The sequence below is a fragment of the Cololabis saira genome, unplaced genomic scaffold (assembly GCF_033807715.1).
Source record: "Cololabis saira isolate AMF1-May2022 unplaced genomic scaffold, fColSai1.1 scf036, whole genome shotgun sequence".
NCBI classification, from domain to species: Eukaryota; Metazoa; Chordata; class Actinopteri; order Beloniformes; family Belonidae; genus Cololabis; species Cololabis saira.
Genome location: NW_026906200.1, coordinates 312,403 through 329,445, shown reverse-complemented (window position 1 = coordinate 329,445; position 17,043 = coordinate 312,403). Strand labels below are relative to the sequence as shown.

General features: G+C 52.0%; 7 non-coding genes across 7 annotated transcripts; all 7 read right to left on the bottom strand.

Moving 5' to 3' along the window:
- Positions 1 to 971: 971 nt before the first annotated feature.
- Positions 972 to 1,045, bottom strand: trnai-aau (transfer RNA isoleucine (anticodon AAU)). Its single transcript has one exon. It is a non-coding gene; the product is annotated as a tRNA-Ile (tRNA).
- A 2,413-nt stretch (positions 1,046 to 3,458) lies between these two features.
- On the bottom strand, positions 3,459 to 3,532 carry trnai-uau (transfer RNA isoleucine (anticodon UAU)). The gene has a single exon. It is a non-coding gene; the product is annotated as a tRNA-Ile (tRNA).
- Positions 3,533 to 5,943: 2,411 nt separating this feature from the next.
- On the bottom strand, positions 5,944 to 6,017 carry trnai-aau (transfer RNA isoleucine (anticodon AAU)). Its single transcript has one exon. It is a non-coding gene; the product is annotated as a tRNA-Ile (tRNA).
- Positions 6,018 to 8,407: 2,390 nt separating this feature from the next.
- Positions 8,408 to 8,481, bottom strand: trnai-aau (transfer RNA isoleucine (anticodon AAU)). The gene has a single exon. It is a non-coding gene; the product is annotated as a tRNA-Ile (tRNA).
- Positions 8,482 to 10,892: 2,411 nt separating this feature from the next.
- trnai-aau (transfer RNA isoleucine (anticodon AAU)) lies at positions 10,893 to 10,966 on the bottom strand. Its single transcript has one exon. It is a non-coding gene; the product is annotated as a tRNA-Ile (tRNA).
- A 2,411-nt stretch (positions 10,967 to 13,377) lies between these two features.
- Positions 13,378 to 13,451, bottom strand: trnai-aau (transfer RNA isoleucine (anticodon AAU)). Its single transcript has one exon. It is a non-coding gene; the product is annotated as a tRNA-Ile (tRNA).
- Positions 13,452 to 15,841: 2,390 nt separating this feature from the next.
- On the bottom strand, positions 15,842 to 15,915 carry trnai-aau (transfer RNA isoleucine (anticodon AAU)). The gene has a single exon. It is a non-coding gene; the product is annotated as a tRNA-Ile (tRNA).
- Positions 15,916 to 17,043: the final 1,128 nt, after the last annotated feature.

The following is a 17,043-nucleotide window of genomic DNA, read 5'->3' as shown; positions in this document are numbered from 1 at the left end:
GTCTGGTGGTGGAAGCTCTGGTGGTGGAAACTCCTGGGGTCTGGTGGTGATTTTGCTGGGGTATGGTGGTGAATGCTCCTGAGGTCTGGTGGTGGAAGCTCCTGAGGTCTGGTGGTGGAAGCTCCAGGAGTCTGGTGGTGGAAGCTGGGGGTCGAGCTAGTGGGGTCTGGGGGTGGAAGCTGCTGGGGTCTGGTGGTGGAAGCTTCTGGGGTCTGGTGGTGGAAGCTGGGGGTCGAGCTAGTGGGGGATAACTGTCACAGACCTGGCTGAATCCATTTAGACTCTAGACCCCCTGTTTGGACCCTGACCAGACTTTGGGAACAGTGGGTGGTTCAGCAGAGTGGCGCAGCGGAAGCGTGCTGGGCCCATAACCCAGAGGTCGATGGATCGAAACCATCCTCTGCTAGATACAACTTCAGCTATATTATGAGTCTACTCGGGGACTGGTGGTGGAAGCTGGGGGTCTGGTGGTGGAAGCTCCTGTGTTCTGGTAGTGATTTTGCTGGGGTCTGGTGGTGAATGCTCCTGGGGTCTGGTGCTGGAAGCTCCAGGAGTCTGGTGATGGAAGCTCCTGGGTTCTGGTGGTGGAAGCTGGGGGTCGAGCTAGTGGGGTCTGGGGGTGGAAGCTGGGTGTCTGGTGGTGGAAGCTGCTGGGGTGCTCCTGGGGTCTGGTGGTAGAGACTTTTTTAAAGCTTGATGATTATACTTCATCACTGAGAGTTATGTGTATTCTCATTTTTTAAATGTTTTTTATGAAAAGTACTTTGATTTGTACATGAGATGTGTAATACAAATAAGCTTTCCTCACTTCATAAACTTAAATTCCTTATGTTTGAGTTATCTTTATTTCCTCTTAGCTTTAAGTCAGGTGATTATCAGACTTGACGAATTATTGTCGCACACCAAAGCTAACAATGGAACATACAATCTTTAGAGTCTGAAGTTTTTAAAGACATGCAGAGTAAGCAGTTTGGCCAGTATGGGGATTGAACCCATGACCTTGGCGTTATTAGCACCACGCTCTGACCTTCTGAGCTGACCGGCCTCAATGCTGGCGGCGCGTGTGTGTGTGTGTGAGCGAGCAGGTGGGTCCCCTGAGGGGAAAATACAAGAATGTGTGCGCGTGTGAACTTTTACATGTTGATCTTAACTTCACACTCAGATATACCATATACTTATCTATGGCAGATAACTGTCACAGACCTGGCTGAGTCCATTTAGACTCTAGACCCCCTGTTTGGACCCTGACCAGACTTTGGGAACAGTGGGTGGTTCAGCAGAGTGGCGCAGCGGAAGCGTGCTGGGCCCATAACCCAGAGGTCGATGGATCGAAACCATCCTCTGCTAGATACAACTTCAGCTATATTATGAGTCTACTGTGAGATACTACCCTTGTCTCATTTAATAACAAACATAAAGTGATGTCATTATTTGTACAACTCCTCATGACTATGTTAAGAAGTGTTTTGTTTAGTTTCCTGCAAAGTAAACATAGTGGGAAGTGTTTCTTTCCACATCTAATAGTGTACAAACTCAGAATTTCACACAGAGCCTATGAGAAGCATATGAGCGTTTACCATATTTAGTTACAACTACAAAACACTTAACTGACGTTTTATTCTTTATTACTGAACTAAATGTTTGTCCAGATGGAAGCAACAGTATTTGTTTGCTTGCACAAGCTGACCAAAGGTCCTAACAAAAGGTCCTGAAACCAGAACATGAGTGAAAAGCAATATACGCCTGAGCATCTGACAGAGTGCTGTCCATGGTACCAGGAGCGTCTGGGTGTTTAGGGTACCAGGGCCCTGGTCGTCCAAGTAAGCGGGCTGGCTCTTTCACTCCGGTGGCCGGTTGGGGGGGGGCTTAAGAGCGGGTCCCCGGGTTCGGACGGTGAGCCGGGTCTTTGGGTGGCTCCAGGTGAGCCGGGTTTTTTGGGCAGCGGGACGGTGAGCCGCGAGGCTGAGTGGCTTTCAGCGACGTGCTGCCTGTCAGTTTTTCTCCGGGTTGAAGGTCTTGTTTCGGGCCTGAGGCTAAGTGGCTCCGGACCGGCTGTGGTGTGTTTTTCTCTGGGCCGAGGGGAGGGGTAAGCGGATGTAAGCCCCGCGATTCTCGGCTGGATCTCCGCGGTCTCAGCGCCACGAGAATGCGGATGAAGCCCCCCGATTCTCGGCTCGGCTCGCCACGAGGCTCTGGTCGAGCTGGTCCGGGATTCCACGCACCTCCGGGGACTGGTGGTGGAAGCTGGGGGTCTGGTGGTTATGCTGCTGGGGACTGGTGGTGATTTTGCTGGGGTCTGGTGGTGGAAGCTCCTGGGGTCTGGTGGTGGAAGCTCCTGGGGTCTGGTGGTGGAAGCTCCTGGGGTCTGGTGGTGGAAGCTCCTGGGGTCTGGTGGTGGAAGCTCTGGTGGTGGAAGCTCCTGGGGTCTGGTGGTGGAAGCTCCTGGGGTCTGGTGGTGGAAGCTCCTGGGGTCTGGTGCTGGAAGCTCTGGTGGTGGAAGCTCCTGGGGTCTGGTGGTGGAAGCTCTGGTGGTGGAAACTCCTGGGGTCTGGTGGTGATTTTGCTGGGGTATGGTGGTGAATGCTCCTGAGGTCTGGTGGTGGAAGCTCCTGAGGTCTGGTGGTGGAAGCTCCAGGAGTCTGGTGGTGGAAGCTGGGGGTCGAGCTAGTGGGGTCTGGGGGTGGAAGCTGCTGGGGTCTGGTGGTGGAAGCTTCTGGGGTCTGGTGGTGGAAGCTGGGGGTCGAGCTAGTGGGGGATAACTGTCACAGACCTGGCTGAATCCATTTAGACTCTAGACCCCCTGTTTGGACCCTGACCAGACTTTGGGAACAGTGGGTGGTTCAGCAGAGTGGCGCAGCGGAAGCGTGCTGGGCCCATAACCCAGAGGTCGATGGATCGAAACCATCCTCTGCTAGATACAACTTCAGCTATATTATGAGTCTACTCGGGGACTGGTGGTGGAAGCTCCTGTGTTCTGGTAGTGATTTTGCTGGGGTCTGGTGGTGAATGCTCCTGGGGTCTGGTGCTGGAAGCTCCAGGAGTCTGGTGATGGAAGCTCCTGGGTTCTGGTGGTGGAAGCTGGGGGTCGAGCTAGTGGGGTCTGGGGGTGGAAGCTGGGTGTCTGGTGGTGGAAGCTGCTGGGGTGCTCCTGGGGTCTGGTGGTAGAGACTTTTTTAAAGCTTGATGATTATACTTCATCACTGAGAGTTATGTGTATTCTCATTTTTTAAATGTTTTTTATGAAAAGTACTTTGATTTGTACATGAGATGTGTAATACAAATAAGCTTTCCTCACTTCATAAACTTAAATTCCTTATGTTTGAGTTATCTTTATTTCCTCTTAGCTTTAAGTCAGGTGATTATCAGACTTGACGAATTATTGTCGCACACCAAAGCTAACAATGGAACATACAATCTTTAGAGTCTGAAGTTTTTAAAGACATGCAGAGTAAGCAGTTTGGCCAGTATGGGGATTGAACCCATGACCTTGGCGTTATAAGCACCACGCTCTGACCTTCTGAGCTGACCGGCCTCAATGCTGGCGGCGCGTGTGTGTGTGTGTGAGCGAGCAGGTGGGTCCCCTGAGGGGAAAATACAAGAATGTGTGCGCGTGTGAACTTTTACATGTTGATCTTAACTTCACACTCAGATATACCATATACTTATCTATGGCAGATAACTGTCACAGACCTGGCTGAGTCCATTTAGACTCTAGACCCCCTGTTTGGACCCTGACCAGACTTTGGGAACAGTGGGTGGTTCAGCAGAGTGGCGCAGCGGAAGCGTGCTGGGCCCATAACCCAGAGGTCGATGGATCGAAACCATCCTCTGCTAGATACAACTTCAGCTATATTATGAGTCTACTGTGAGATACTACCCTTGTCTCATTTAATAACAAACATAAAGTGATGTCATTATTTGTACAACTCCTCATGACTATGTTAAGAAGTGTTTTGTTTAGTTTCCTGCAAAGTAAACATAGTGGGAAGTGTTTCTTTCCACATCTAATAGTGTACAAACTCAGAATTTCACACAGAGCCTATGAGAAGCATATGAGCGTTTACCATATTTAGTTACAACTACAAAACACTTAACTGACGTTTTATTCTTTATTACTGAACTAAATGTTTGTCCAGATGGAAGCAACAGTATTTGTTTGCTTGCACAAGCTGACCAAAGGTCCTAACAAAAGGTCCTGAAACCAGAACATGAGTGAAAAGCAATATACGCCTGAGCATCTGACAGAGTGCTGTCCATGGTACCAGGAGCGTCTGGGTGTTTAGGGTACCAGGGCCCTGGTCGTCCAAGTAAGCGGGCTGGCTCTTTCACTCCGGTGGCCGGTTGGGGGGGGGCTTAAGAGCGGGTCCCCGGGTTCGGACGGTGAGCCGGGTCTTTGGGTGGCTCCAGGTGAGCCGGGTTTTTTGGGCAGCGGGACGGTGAGCCGCGAGGCTGAGTGGCTTTCAGCGACGTGCTGCCTGTCAGTTTTTCTCCGGGTTGAAGGTCTTGTTTCGGGCCTGAGGCTAAGTGGCTCCGGACCGGCTGTGGTGTGTTTTTCTCTGGGCCGAGGGGAGGGGTAAGCGGATGTAAGCCCCGCGATTCTCGGCTGGATCTCCGCGGTCTCAGCGCCACGAGAATGCGGATGAAGCCCCCCGATTCTCGGCTCGGCTCGCCACGAGGCTCTGGTCGAGCTGGTCCGGGATTCCACGCACCTCCGGGGACTGGTGGTGGAAGCTGGGGGTCTGGTGGTTATGCTGCTGGGGACTGGTGGTGATTTTGCTGGGGTCTGGTGGTGGAAGCTCCTGGGGTCTGGTGGTGGAAGCTCCTGGGGTCTGGTGGTGGAAGCTCCTGGGGTCTGGTGGTGGAAGCTCCTGGGGTCTGGTGGTGGAAGCTCTGGTGGTGGAAGCTCCTGGGGTCTGGTGGTGGAAGCTCCTGGGGTCTGGTGCTGGAAGCTCTGGTGGTGGAAGCTCCTGGGGTCTGGTGGTGGAAGCTCTGGTGGTGGAAACTCCTGGGGTCTGGTGGTGATTTTGCTGGGGTATGGTGGTGAATGCTCCTGAGGTCTGGTGGTGGAAGCTCCTGAGGTCTGGTGGTGGAAGCTCCAGGAGTCTGGTGGTGGAAGCTGGGGGTCGAGCTAGTGGGGTCTGGGGGTGGAAGCTGCTGGGGTCTGGTGGTGGAAGCTTCTGGGGTCTGGTGGTGGAAGCTGGGGGTCGAGCTAGTGGGGGATAACTGTCACAGACCTGGCTGAATCCATTTAGACTCTAGACCCCCTGTTTGGACCCTGACCAGACTTTGGGAACAGTGGGTGGTTCAGCAGAGTGGCGCAGCGGAAGCGTGCTGGGCCCATAACCCAGAGGTCGATGGATCGAAACCATCCTCTGCTAGATACAACTTCAGCTATATTATGAGTCTACTCGGGGACTGGTGGTGGAAGCTGGGGGTCTGGTGGTGGAAGCTCCTGTGTTCTGGTAGTGATTTTGCTGGGGTCTGGTGGTGAATGCTCCTGGGGTCTGGTGCTGGAAGCTCCAGGAGTCTGGTGATGGAAGCTCCTGGGTTCTGGTGGTGGAAGCTGGGGGTCGAGCTAGTGGGGTCTGGGGGTGGAAGCTGGGTGTCTGGTGGTGGAAGCTGCTGGGGTGCTCCTGGGGTCTGGTGGTAGAGACTTTTTTAAAGCTTGATGATTATACTTCATCACTGAGAGTTATGTGTATTCTCATTTTTTAAATGTTTTTTATGAAAAGTACTTTGATTTGTACATGAGATGTGTAATACAAATAAGCTTTCCTCACTTCATAAACTTAAATTCCTTATGTTTGAGTTATCTTTATTTCCTCTTAGCTTTAAGTCAGGTGATTATCAGACTTGACGAATTATTGTCGCACACCAAAGCTAACAATGGAACATACAATCTTTAGAGTCTGAAGTTTTTAAAGACATGCAGAGTAAGCAGTTTGGCCAGTATGGGGATTGAACCCATGACCTTGGCGTTATTAGCACCACGCTCTGACCTTCTGAGCTGACCGGCCTCAATGCTGGCGGCGCGTGTGTGTGTGTGTGAGCGAGCAGGTGGGTCCCCTGAGGGGAAAATACAAGAATGTGTGCGCGTGTGAACTTTTACATGTTGATCTTAACTTCACACTCAGATATACCATATACTTATCTATGGCAGATAACTGTCACAGACCTGGCTGAGTCCATTTAGACTCTAGACCCCCTGTTTGGACCCTGACCAGACTTTGGGAACAGTGGGTGGTTCAGCAGAGTGGCGCAGCGGAAGCGTGCTGGGCCCATAACCCAGAGGTCGATGGATCGAAACCATCCTCTGCTAGATACAACTTCAGCTATATTATGAGTCTACTGTGAGATACTACCCTTGTCTCATTTAATAACAAACATAAAGTGATGTCATTATTTGTACAACTCCTCATGACTATGTTAAGAAGTGTTTTGTTTAGTTTCCTGCAAAGTAAACATAGTGGGAAGTGTTTCTTTCCACATCTAATAGTGTACAAACTCAGAATTTCACACAGAGCCTATGAGAAGCATATGAGCGTTTACCATATTTAGTTACAACTACAAAACACTTAACTGACGTTTTATTCTTTATTACTGAACTAAATGTTTGTCCAGATGGAAGCAACAGTATTTGTTTGCTTGCACAAGCTGACCAAAGGTCCTAACAAAAGGTCCTGAAACCAGAACATGAGTGAAAAGCAATATACGCCTGAGCATCTGACAGAGTGCTGTCCATGGTACCAGGAGCGTCTGGGTGTTTAGGGTACCAGGGCCCTGGTCGTCCAAGTAAGCTGGCTGGCTCTTTCACTCCGGTGGCCGGTTGGGGGGGGGCTTAAGAGCGGGTCCCCGGGTTCGGACGGTGAGCCGGGTCTTTGGGTGGCTCCAGGTGAGCCGGGTTTTTTGGGCAGCGGGACGGTGAGCCGCGAGGCTGAGTGGCTTTCAGCGACGTGCTGCCTGTCAGTTTTTCTCCGGGTTGAAGGTCTTGTTTCGGGCCTGAGGCTAAGTGGCTCCGGACCGGCTGTGGTGTGTTTTTCTCTGGGCCGAGGGGAGGGGTAAGCGGATGTAAGCCCCGCGATTCTCGGCTGGATCTCCGCGGTCTCAGCGCCACGAGAATGCGGATGAAGCCCCCCGATTCTCGGCTCGGCTCGCCACGAGGCTCTGGTCGAGCTGGTCCGGGATTCCACGCACCTCCGGGGACTGGTGGTGGAAGCTGGGGGTCTGGTGGTTATGCTGCTGGGGACTGGTGGTGATTTTGCTGGGGTCTGGTGGTGGAAGCTCCTGGGGTCTGGTGGTGGAAGCTCCTGGGGTCTGGTGGTGGAAGCTCCTGGGGTCTGGTGGTGGAAGCTCCTGGGGTCTGGTGGTGGAAGCTCTGGTGGTGGAAGCTCCTGGGGTCTGGTGGTGGAAGCTCCTGGGGTCTGGTGCTGGAAGCTCTGGTGGTGGAAGCTCCTGGGGTCTGGTGGTGGAAGCTCTGGTGGTGGAAACTCCTGGGGTCTGGTGGTGATTTTGCTGGGGTATGGTGGTGAATGCTCCTGAGGTCTGGTGGTGGAAGCTCCTGAGGTCTGGTGGTGGAAGCTCCAGGAGTCTGGTGGTGGAAGCTGGGGGTCGAGCTAGTGGGGTCTGGGGGTGGAAGCTGCTGGGGTCTGGTGGTGGAAGCTTCTGGGGTCTGGTGGTGGAAGCTGGGGGTCGAGCTAGTGGGGGATAACTGTCACAGACCTGGCTGAATCCATTTAGACTCTAGACCCCCTGTTTGGACCCTGACCAGACTTTGGGAACAGTGGATGGTTCAGCAGAGTGGCGCAGCGGAAGCGTGCTGGGCCCATAACCCAGAGGTCGATGGATCGAAACCATCCTCTGCTAGATACAACTTCAGCTATATTATGAGTCTACTCGGGGACTGGTGGTGGAAGCTCCTGTGTTCTGGTAGTGATTTTGCTGGGGTCTGGTGGTGAATGCTCCTGGGGTCTGGTGCTGGAAGCTCCAGGAGTCTGGTGATGGAAGCTCCTGGGTTCTGGTGGTGGAAGCTGGGGGTCGAGCTAGTGGGGTCTGGGGGTGGAAGCTGGGTGTCTGGTGGTGGAAGCTGCTGGGGTGCTCCTGGGGTCTGGTGGTAGAGACTTTTTTAAAGCTTGATGATTATACTTCATCACTGAGAGTTATGTGTATTCTCATTTTTTAAATGTTTTTTATGAAAAGTACTTTGATTTGTACATGAGATGTGTAATACAAATAAGCTTTCCTCACTTCATAAACTTAAATTCCTTATGTTTGAGTTATCTTTATTTCCTCTTAGCTTTAAGTCAGGTGATTATCAGACTTGACGAATTATTGTCGCACACCAAAGCTAACAATGGAACATACAATCTTTAGAGTCTGAAGTTTTTAAAGACATGCAGAGTAAGCAGTTTGGCCAGTATGGGGATTGAACCCATGACCTTGGCGTTATTAGCACCACGCTCTGACCTTCTGAGCTGACCGGCCTCAATGCTGGCGGCGCGTGTGTGTGTGTGTGAGCGAGCAGGTGGGTCCCCTGAGGGGAAAATACAAGAATGTGTGCGCGTGTGAACTTTTACATGTTGATCTTAACTTCACACTCAGATATACCATATACTTATCTATGGCAGATAACTGTCACAGACCTGGCTGAGTCCATTTAGACTCTAGACCCCCTGTTTGGACCCTGACCAGACTTTGGGAACAGTGGGTGGTTCAGCAGAGTGGCGCAGCGGAAGCGTGCTGGGCCCATAACCCAGAGGTCGATGGATCGAAACCATCCTCTGCTAGATACAACTTCAGCTATATTATGAGTCTACTGTGAGATACTACCCTTGTCTCATTTAATAACAAACATAAAGTGATGTCATTATTTGTACAACTCCTCATGACTATGTTAAGAAGTGTTTTGTTTAGTTTCCTGCAAAGTAAACATAGTGGGAAGTGTTTCTTTCCACATCTAATAGTGTACAAACTCAGAATTTCACACAGAGCCTATGAGAAGCATATGAGCGTTTACCATATTTAGTTACAACTACAAAACACTTAACTGACGTTTTATTCTTTATTACTGAACTAAATGTTTGTCCAGATGGAAGCAACAGTATTTGTTTGCTTGCACAAGCTGACCAAAGGTCCTAACAAAAGGTCCTGAAACCAGAACATGAGTGAAAAGCAATATACGCCTGAGCATCTGACAGAGTGCTGTCCATGGTACCAGGAGCGTCTGGGTGTTTAGGGTACCAGGGCCCTGGTCGTCCAAGTAAGCGGGCTGGCTCTTTCACTCCGGTGGCCGGTTGGGGGGGGGCTTAAGAGCGGGTCCCCGGGTTCGGACGGTGAGCCGGGTCTTTGGGTGGCTCCAGGTGAGCCGGGTTTTTTGGGCAGCGGGACGGTGAGCCGCGAGGCTGAGTGGCTTTCAGCGACGTGCTGCCTGTCAGTTTTTCTCCGGGTTGAAGGTCTTGTTTCGGGCCTGAGGCTAAGTGGCTCCGGACCGGCTGTGGTGTGTTTTTCTCTGGGCCGAGGGGAGGGGTAAGCGGATGTAAGCCCCGCGATTCTCGGCTGGATCTCCGCGGTCTCAGCGCCACGAGAATGCGGATGAAGCCCCCCGATTCTCGGCTCGGCTCGCCACGAGGCTCTGGTCGAGCTGGTCCGGGATTCCACGCACCTCCGGGGACTGGTGGTGGAAGCTGGGGGTCTGGTGGTTATGCTGCTGGGGACTGGTGGTGATTTTGCTGGGGTCTGGTGGTGGAAGCTCCTGGGGTCTGGTGGTGGAAGCTCCTGGGGTCTGGTGGTGGAAGCTCCTGGGGTCTGGTGGTGGAAGCTCCTGGGGTCTGGTGGTGGAAGCTCTGGTGGTGGAAGCTCCTGGGGTCTGGTGGTGGAAGCTCCTGGGGTCTGGTGCTGGAAGCTCTGGTGGTGGAAGCTCCTGGGGTCTGGTGGTGGAAGCTCTGGTGGTGGAAACTCCTGGGGTCTGGTGGTGATTTTGCTGGGGTATGGTGGTGAATGCTCCTGAGGTCTGGTGGTGGAAGCTCCTGAGGTCTGGTGGTGGAAGCTCCAGGAGTCTGGTGGTGGAAGCTGGGGGTCGAGCTAGTGGGGTCTGGGGGTGGAAGCTGCTGGGGTCTGGTGGTGGAAGCTTCTGGGGTCTGGTGGTGGAAGCTGGGGGTCGAGCTAGTGGGGGATAACTGTCACAGACCTGGCTGAATCCATTTAGACTCTAGACCCCCTGTTTGGACCCTGACCAGACTTTGGGAACAGTGGGTGGTTCAGCAGAGTGGCGCAGCGGAAGCGTGCTGGGCCCATAACCCAGAGGTCGATGGATCGAAACCATCCTCTGCTAGATACAACTTCAGCTATATTATGAGTCTACTCGGGGACTGGTGGTGGAAGCTGGGGGTCTGGTGGTGGAAGCTCCTGTGTTCTGGTAGTGATTTTGCTGGGGTCTGGTGGTGAATGCTCCTGGGGTCTGGTGCTGGAAGCTCCAGGAGTCTGGTGATGGAAGCTCCTGGGTTCTGGTGGTGGAAGCTGGGGGTCGAGCTAGTGGGGTCTGGGGGTGGAAGCTGGGTGTCTGGTGGTGGAAGCTGCTGGGGTGCTCCTGGGGTCTGGTGGTAGAGACTTTTTTAAAGCTTGATGATTATACTTCATCACTGAGAGTTATGTGTATTCTCATTTTTTAAATGTTTTTTATGAAAAGTACTTTGATTTGTACATGAGATGTGTAATACAAATAAGCTTTCCTCACTTCATAAACTTAAATTCCTTATGTTTGAGTTATCTTTATTTCCTCTTAGCTTTAAGTCAGGTGATTATCAGACTTGACGAATTATTGTCGCACACCAAAGCTAACAATGGAACATACAATCTTTAGAGTCTGAAGTTTTTAAAGACATGCAGAGTAAGCAGTTTGGCCAGTATGGGGATTGAACCCATGACCTTGGCGTTATTAGCACCACGCTCTGACCTTCTGAGCTGACCGGCCTCAATGCTGGCGGCGCGTGTGTGTGTGTGTGAGCGAGCAGGTGGGTCCCCTGAGGGGAAAATACAAGAATGTGTGCGCGTGTGAACTTTTACATGTTGATCTTAACTTCACACTCAGATATACCATATACTTATCTATGGCAGATAACTGTCACAGACCTGGCTGAGTCCATTTAGACTCTAGACCCCCTGTTTGGACCCTGACCAGACTTTGGGAACAGTGGGTGGTTCAGCAGAGTGGCGCAGCGGAAGCGTGCTGGGCCCATAACCCAGAGGTCGATGGATCGAAACCATCCTCTGCTAGATACAACTTCAGCTATATTATGAGTCTACTGTGAGATACTACCCTTGTCTCATTTAATAACAAACATAAAGTGATGTCATTATTTGTACAACTCCTCATGACTATGTTAAGAAGTGTTTTGTTTAGTTTCCTGCAAAGTAAACATAGTGGGAAGTGTTTCTTTCCACATCTAATAGTGTACAAACTCAGAATTTCACACAGAGCCTATGAGAAGCATATGAGCGTTTACCATATTTAGTTACAACTACAAAACACTTAACTGACGTTTTATTCTTTATTACTGAACTAAATGTTTGTCCAGATGGAAGCAACAGTATTTGTTTGCTTGCACAAGCTGACCAAAGGTCCTAACAAAAGGTCCTGAAACCAGAACATGAGTGAAAAGCAATATACGCCTGAGCATCTGACAGAGTGCTGTCCATGGTACCAGGAGCGTCTGGGTGTTTAGGGTACCAGGGCCCTGGTCGTCCAAGTAAGCGGGCTGGCTCTTTCACTCCGGTGGCCGGTTGGGGGGGGGCTTAAGAGCGGGTCCCCGGGTTCGGACGGTGAGCCGGGTCTTTGGGTGGCTCCAGGTGAGCCGGGTTTTTTGGGCAGCGGGACGGTGAGCCGCGAGGCTGAGTGGCTTTCAGCGACGTGCTGCCTGTCAGTTTTTCTCCGGGTTGAAGGTCTTGTTTCGGGCCTGAGGCTAAGTGGCTCCGGACCGGCTGTGGTGTGTTTTTCTCTGGGCCGAGGGGAGGGGTAAGCGGATGTAAGCCCCGCGATTCTCGGCTGGATCTCCGCGGTCTCAGCGCCACGAGAATGCGGATGAAGCCCCCCGATTCTCGGCTCGGCTCGCCACGAGGCTCTGGTCGAGCTGGTCCGGGAATCCACGCACCTCCGGGGACTGGTGGTGGAAGCTGGGGGTCTGGTGGTTATGCTGCTGGGGACTGGTGGTGATTTTGCTGGGGTCTGGTGGTGGAAGCTCCTGGGGTCTGGTGGTGGAAGCTCCTGGGGTCTGGTGGTGGAAGCTCCTGGGGTCTGGTGGTGGAAGCTCCTGGGGTCTGGTGGTGGAAGCTCTGGTGGTGGAAGCTCCTGGGGTCTGGTGGTGGAAGCTCCTGGGGTCTGGTGCTGGAAGCTCTGGTGGTGGAAGCTCCTGGGGTCTGGTGGTGGAAGCTCTGGTGGTGGAAACTCCTGGGGTCTGGTGGTGATTTTGCTGGGGTATGGTGGTGAATGCTCCTGAGGTCTGGTGGTGGAAGCTCCTGAGGTCTGGTGGTGGAAGCTCCAGGAGTCTGGTGGTGGAAGCTGGGGGTCGAGCTAGTGGGGTCTGGGGGTGGAAGCTGCTGGGGTCTGGTGGTGGAAGCTTCTGGGGTCTGGTGGTGGAAGCTGGGGGTCGAGCTAGTGGGGGATAACTGTCACAGACCTGGCTGAATCCATTTAGACTCTAGACCCCCTGTTTGGACCCTGACCAGACTTTGGGAACAGTGGGTGGTTCAGCAGAGTGGCGCAGCGGAAGCGTGCTGGGCCCATAACCCAGAGGTCGATGGATCGAAACCATCCTCTGCTAGATACAACTTCAGCTATATTATGAGTCTACTCGGGGACTGGTGGTGGAAGCTGGGGGTCTGGTGGTGGAGGCTCCTGTGTTCTGGTAGTGATTTTGCTGGGGTCTGGTGGTGAATGCTCCTGGGGTCTGGTGCTGGAAGCTCCAGGAGTCTGGTGATGGAAGCTCCTGGGTTCTGGTGGTGGAAGCTGGGGGTCGAGCTAGTGGGGTCTGGGGGTGGAAGCTGGGTGTCTGGTGGTGGAAGCTGCTGGGGTGCTCCTGGGGTCTGGTGGTAGAGACTTTTTTAAAGCTTGATGATTATACTTCATCACTGAGAGTTATGTGTATTCTCATTTTTTAAATGTTTTTTATGAAAAGTACTTTGATTTGTACATGAGATGTGTAATACAAATAAGCTTTCCTCACTTCATAAACTTAAATTCCTTATGTTTGAGTTATCTTTATTTCCTCTTAGCTTTAAGTCAGGTGATTATCAGACTTGACGAATTATTGTCGCACACCAAAGCTAACAATGGAACATACAATCTTTAGAGTCTGAAGTTTTTAAAGACATGCAGAGTAAGCAGTTTGGCCAGTATGGGGATTGAACCCATGACCTTGGCGTTATTAGCACCACGCTCTGACCTTCTGAGCTGACCGGCCTCAATGCTGGCGGCGCGTGTGTGTGTGTGTGAGCGAGCAGGTGGGTCCCCTGAGGGGAAAATACAAGAATGTGTGCGCGTGTGAACTTTTACATGTTGATCTTAACTTCACACTCAGATATACCATATACTTATCTATGGCAGATAACTGTCACAGACCTGGCTGAGTCCATTTAGACTCTAGACCCCCTGTTTGGACCCTGACCAGACTTTGGGAACAGTGGGTGGTTCAGCAGAGTGGCGCAGCGGAAGCGTGCTGGGCCCATAACCCAGAGGTCGATGGATCGAAACCATCCTCTGCTAGATACAACTTCAGCTATATTATGAGTCTACTGTGAGATACTACCCTTGTCTCATTTAATAACAAACATAAAGTGATGTCATTATTTGTACAACTCCTCATGACTATGTTAAGAAGTGTTTTGTTTAGTTTCCTGCAAAGTAAACATAGTGGGAAGTGTTTCTTTCCACATCTAATAGTGTACAAACTCAGAATTTCACACAGAGCCTATGAGAAGCATATGAGCGTTTACCATATTTAGTTACAACTACAAAACACTTAACTGACGTTTTATTCTTTATTACTGAACTAAATGTTTGTCCAGATGGAAGCAACAGTATTTGTTTGCTTGCACAAGCTGACCAAAGGTCCTAACAAAAGGTCCTGAAACCAGAACATGAGTGAAAAGCAATATACGCCTGAGCATCTGACAGAGTGCTGTCCATGGTACCAGGAGCGTCTGGGTGTTTAGGGTACCAGGGCCCTGGTCGTCCAAGTAAGCGGGCTGGCTCTTTCACTCCGGTGGCCGGTTGGGGGGGGGCTTAAGAGCGGGTCCCCGGGTTCGGACGGTGAGCCGGGTCTTTGGGTGGCTCCAGGTGAGCCGGGTTTTTTGGGCAGCGGGACGGTGAGCCGCGAGGCTGAGTGGCTTTCAGCGACGTGCTGCCTGTCAGTTTTTCTCCGGGTTGAAGGTCTTGTTTCGGGCCTGAGGCTAAGTGGCTCCGGACCGGCTGTGGTGTGTTTTTCTCTGGGCCGAGGGGAGGGGTAAGCGGATGTAAGCCCCGCGATTCTCGGCTGGATCTCCGCGGTCTCAGCGCCACGAGAATGCGGATGAAGCCCCCCGATTCTCGGCTCGGCTCGCCACGAGGCTCTGGTCGAGCTGGTCCGGGATTCCACGCACCTCCGGGGACTGGTGGTGGAAGCTGGGGGTCTGGTGGTTATGCTGCTGGGGACTGGTGGTGATTTTGCTGGGGTCTGGTGGTGGAAGCTCCTGGGGTCTGGTGGTGGAAGCTCCTGGGGTCTGGTGGTGGAAGCTCCTGGGGTCTGGTGGTGGAAGCTCCTGGGGTCTGGTGGTGGAAGCTCTGGTGGTGGAAGCTCCTGGGGTCTGGTGGTGGAAGCTCCTGGGGTCTGGTGCTGGAAGCTCTGGTGGTGGAAGCTCCTGGGGTCTGGTGGTGGAAGCTCTGGTGGTGGAAACTCCTGGGGTCTGGTGGTGATTTTGCTGGGGTATGGTGGTGAATGCTCCTGAGGTCTGGTGGTGGAAGCTCCTGAGGTCTGGTGGTGGAAGCTCCAGGAGTCTGGTGGTGGAAGCTGGGGGTCGAGCTAGTGGGGTCTGGGGGTGGAAGCTGCTGGGGTCTGGTGGTGGAAGCTTCTGGGGTCTGGTGGTGGAAGCTGGGGGTCGAGCTAGTGGGGGATAACTGTCACAGACCTGGCTGAATCCATTTAGACTCTAGACCCCCTGTTTGGACCCTGACCAGACTTTGGGAACAGTGGGTGGTTCAGCAGAGTGGCGCAGCGGAAGCGTGCTGGGCCCATAACCCAGAGGTCGATGGATCGAAACCATCCTCTGCTAGATACAACTTCAGCTATATTATGAGTCTACTCGGGGACTGGTGGTGGAAGCTCCTGTGTTCTGGTAGTGATTTTGCTGGGGTCTGGTGGTGAATGCTCCTGGGGTCTGGTGCTGGAAGCTCCAGGAGTCTGGTGATGGAAGCTCCTGGGTTCTGGTGGTGGAAGCTGGGGGTCGAGCTAGTGGGGTCTGGGGGTGGAAGCTGGGTGTCTGGTGGTGGAAGCTGCTGGGGTGCTCCTGGGGTCTGGTGGTAGAGACTTTTTTAAAGCTTGATGATTATACTTCATCACTGAGAGTTATGTGTATTCTCATTTTTTAAATGTTTTTTATGAAAAGTACTTTGATTTGTACATGAGATGTGTAATACAAATAAGCTTTCCTCACTTCATAAACTTAAATTCCTTATGTTTGAGTTATCTTTATTTCCTCTTAGCTTTAAGTCAGGTGATTATCAGACTTGACGAATTATTGTCGCACACCAAAGCTAACAATGGAACATACAATCTTTAGAGTCTGAAGTTTTTAAAGACATGCAGAGTAAGCAGTTTGGCCAGTATGGGGATTGAACCCATGACCTTGGCGTTATTAGCACCACGCTCTGACCTTCTGAGCTGACCGGCCTCAATGCTGGCGGCGCGTGTGTGTGTGTGTGAGCGAGCAGGTGGGTCCCCTGAGGGGAAAATACAAGAATGTGTGCGCGTGTGAACTTTTACATGTTGATCTTAACTTCACACTCAGATATACCATATACTTATCTATGGCAGATAACTGTCACAGACCTGGCTGAGTCCATTTAGACTCTAGACCCCCTGTTTGGACCCTGACCAGACTTTGGGAACAGTGGGTGGTTCAGCAGAGTGGCGCAGCGGAAGCGTGCTGGGCCCATAACCCAGAGGTCGATGGATCGAAACCATCCTCTGCTAGATACAACTTCAGCTATATTATGAGTCTACTGTGAGATACTACCCTTGTCTCATTTAATAACAAACATAAAGTGATGTCATTATTTGTACAACTCCTCATGACTATGTTAAGAAGTGTTTTGTTTAGTTTCCTGCAAAGTAAACATAGTGGGAAGTGTTTCTTTCCACATCTAATAGTGTACAAACTCAGAATTTCACACAGAGCCTATGAGAAGCATATGAGCGTTTACCATATTTAGTTACAACTACAAAACACTTAACTGACGTTTTATTCTTTATTACTGAACTAAATGTTTGTCCAGATGGAAGCAACAGTATTTGTTTGCTTGCACAAGCTGACCAAAGGTCCTAACAAAAGGTCCTGAAACCAGAACATGAGTGAAAAGCAATATACGCCTGAGCATCTGACAGAGTGCTGTCCATGGTACCAGGAGCGTCTGGGTGTTTAGGGTACCAGGGCCCTGGTCGTCCAAGTAAGCGGGCTGGCTCTTTCACTCCGGTGGCCGGTTGGGGGGGGGCTTAAGAGCGGGTCCCCGGGTTCGGACGGTGAGCCGGGTCTTTGGGTGGCTCCAGGTGAGCCGGGTTTTTTGGGCAGCGGGACGGTGAGCCGCGAGGCTGAGTGGCTTTCAGCGACGTGCTGCCTGTCAGTTTTTCTCCGGGTTGAAGGTCTTGTTTCGGGCCTGAGGCTAAGTGGCTCCGGACCGGCTGTGGTGTGTTTTTCTCTGGGCCGAGGGGAGGGGTAAGCGGATGTAAGCCCCGCGATTCTCGGCTGGATCTCCGCGGTCTCAGCGCCACGAGAATGCGGATGAAGCCCCCCGATTCTCGG